Source organism: Vitis riparia, chromosome 13 (genome assembly GCF_004353265.1).
Source record: "Vitis riparia cultivar Riparia Gloire de Montpellier isolate 1030 chromosome 13, EGFV_Vit.rip_1.0, whole genome shotgun sequence".
NCBI lineage: Eukaryota > Viridiplantae > Streptophyta > Magnoliopsida > Vitales > Vitaceae > Vitis > Vitis riparia.
In genome coordinates, this window is record NC_048443.1 from 8,712,353 (window position 1) to 8,715,717 (window position 3,365).

Genomic DNA, 3,365 nt, shown 5'->3' on the forward strand with positions numbered 1-3,365 from the left:
AGGACGAAACAGGGAGCTTTAAGGCATGCCTGTGTGAAGATATCAAGGGACTGCTCTGTTTGTATGAAGCTTCATACCTATGTGTACAAGGAGAAAGTACCTTGGAGCAGGCCAGAGACTTCGCACACAGACATCTTGGAAAGGGCCTTGAGCAAAACATAGATCAAAATCTTGCCATTGAGGTGAACCATGCCTTAGAGCTTCCATTGCATTGGAGAATGACAAGGTTAGAGGCAAGGTGGTTTATAGACGTATACGAGAAAAGACAGGACATGAATCCTGTCTTGCTGGAGTTTGCTAAATTGGACTTCAATATGGTACAAGCCACACACCAGGAGGATCTAAGACACATGTCTAGGTAATTAGTACAATCAACACGAAGAGTGGAAGAAAGATGATTTATACGCAACAGCTCTTGCATTTAGACTGTTAAGGCAGCATGGCTATGATGTGCCTCCAGGTGTAGCTGTGTAGGATTCACTTCTGCATTTTGTTCGCTTTAGCTAAGCTGAAAACATAAAATTAAATGAAAAGAGTACACTGCAAATTTGGATCTCTAATTTATAGAAAATACATGACTTTTTGCAGATGCGTGTAAGCTATGACTTTATCCTAAATATATTTTGTAACCACTCTTATTAATGCAGATGTTTTTAGTAGATTCAAGGATGAAACAGGGAGCTTTAAGGCATGCCTGTGTGAAGATGTCAAGGGGCTGCTCTGTTTGTATGAAGCTTCATACCTTTGCGTACAAGGCGAAAGTACCTTGGAGTAGGCCAGAGGTTTCGCATACAGACATCTTGGAAAGGCCCTTGAGCAAAACATAGATCAAAATCTTGCCATTGAGGAGAACCAGGCCTTAGAGGTTCCATTGCATTGGAGAATGCCAAGGTTAGAGGCAAGGTGGTTCATAGATGTATATGAGAAAAGACAGGACATGAATCATATTTTAGTTGAGCTTGCTAAATTGGACTACAATATGGTGCAAGCCACACACCAGGAGGAACTAAGGCACATGTGTAGGTAAGTTTATCTACATTCTTAATGTTTTTGGGATCCAGTCAACGAACTCTATAGCTTTTTCTATATTTTTGTTCTCTCCCTTGGCTCCCATAAAGCTGGTGGAGGAGTACACGACTTGGAGAGAAATTAAACTTTGCTAGGGACAGGCTGATGGAGAGTTTCCTATGGACTGTGGGAGTGAGATTCGAGCCTCAGTGTGGATATTGTAGGAGAATGTCCACAAAAGTTAACACACTTGTAACAATAATTGATGATGTTTACAACGTTTATGGTACATTGGATGAACTCGAGCTTTTTACAGATGCTGTTGACAGGTTACTGTTTGTCTTACTGCCCATATCCTCTATGCATCATCTGCTTTTGATTAAGTTAGCTTCTCTAAAAATTCAGATTAATATCTGCTTTACATATTTAGATGGGATATCAATGCAATGGATCAACTTCCAGAATACATGAAGTTGTGCTTCCTTGCCCTCTACAACTCTATCAATGAAATGGCTTACGACCCTCTTAAGGAACATGGTTTACACATCTTAGAAAAGCGGTATTGTGTGCAACTGTGAATTCATTCCATTTCTTTGCTATTAAATTTTGATGAGTTTCTATATGCTCTTTACATGCATGTAGTATTCTTGACTCATTTTATTATGCTTAATCCTTCAGTGGGCAGACTTATGTAAATCTTACTTATTGGAGGCAAAATGGTACGACAATGGATATACGCCAACCCTACAAGAATACATTTACAATGCATGGATTTCAATATCAGGTCCCCTAACACTAATCCATGGCTATTTTTTTTGTCGCAAATTCAATAACCAAAGAGGCCTCGCAATCCTTACAGAGATATCACGGTATTATCCGTTGGTCATCAATGATTTTAAGGCTTTCAGATGATCTGGGAACATCACTGGTCTGCATGCTACTCTCTCACAATCTCCTTATGAGTCCTATAATAAAGATTTCTGTGATTTATTTCCATATCCTTACAATGTTTTTTTTTTTCTGTCCTTTTCCTAGGATGAGAGGAAAAGAGGAGATGTTCCCAAGTCAATACAATGTCACATGTATGAAACCGGTGCTTCTGAAGAAGATGCTCGCAAACACATAAGCTATTTGATTGGAGAGACATGGAAGAAGCTAAATGAAGATGGAAAATAAAAGTGATAAAGAAGGTTAATTCCCATGAATTATAAAGGCTCTTATTATGGCAACTTGACCTTAAACTAGTTTATCAGTGTCAAGACTTAGGTTTCAAGGGAACCTGAAACCTCATATCTGATCCCAAAGTTAAAGGTTTGATCATAAGAAACTCACTAGTATGGTAAGTAATCAAGGTGGTCCACAATAATTATTCAATTTATCCAAAAAAAAATGGTTCTCTCTCAATTTTCAGAAAATCATTTTATAATATTCTTATTATAAGTAGATCTAGAGGGCTAGGTAAGGGCAAAGCAAGGTCCAAACTCAAAATAGGAAAAAACATTGGGGGCTTAGTTACCCTTGGCAATCCAACACCCTATTACTTTCCAAGAACCAAGCATAACCTTAATGTTTTGGGATCCCTCCTACTCCCTATCATATTCTTATATTTCTATTATTTTCTTTGGCTCTTATATGTTGAGTATGTGGAAGCTTTGATACCACTTGTTAAGTAAGTGGAAGCTCTAATATCACTTGTTGGGCAAAAATCACAACATCCAAATACAATAGGAAATAATAAAATAAAATAGAAAGATAAAATATTTATGCAATTTAATGTAACACCTACATCCATAGGAAAGGAATATCAAATTTATTATAAACATCAAGATTGGACACTTCAAACTCTCTCAACCTTTTGCTATAAAAAACCAATATACTCTTTGCTTATCTCTCTTCACTCTTTTCTTACTTTTTTCTTCTCTTTATCTCTCTTTGTGAATTTATCATAAAAACTACATATGTATAGAGTCCTATGGATTAACCCTAAACCAATAGTTTCCCAATCTTAATCAAACTTTAAAAAATAATTTACTAAAACACAAACTCTATAGATATTGAGTTTCCTAAATAAAAATAAATAAATAATTTGAGTCAAATCTCAACACAATTTCCACCTTGACTCAAATTCTCTCAATATTACACAATCAATGAGAATAAACATGTGTCAAATTCAAATTCTTGTCAAACTTGACTTGAGAAATCATTTTTGTCTTCTTCATAACTTCATTCCTTTTGCAAATACTTTCATCCTCATGCCAATGAGTACTCTTAGTTGAAAATAAAGCCGTGATCATCTTGTTGCACTCTTCTATTTTGATAACTTCTATAACACTGACAAAAGACTCTTAAAGGATTGG

The 3,365-nt window shown here is 36.2% G+C and overlaps 1 pseudogene; it reads left to right on the plus strand.

Moving 5' to 3' along the window:
* The first annotated feature begins 272 nt into the window (after positions 1-272).
* Positions 273-2,184, plus strand: LOC117928275 (annotated as a pseudogene).
* The last annotated feature ends 1,181 nt before the right edge of the window (positions 2,185-3,365 follow it).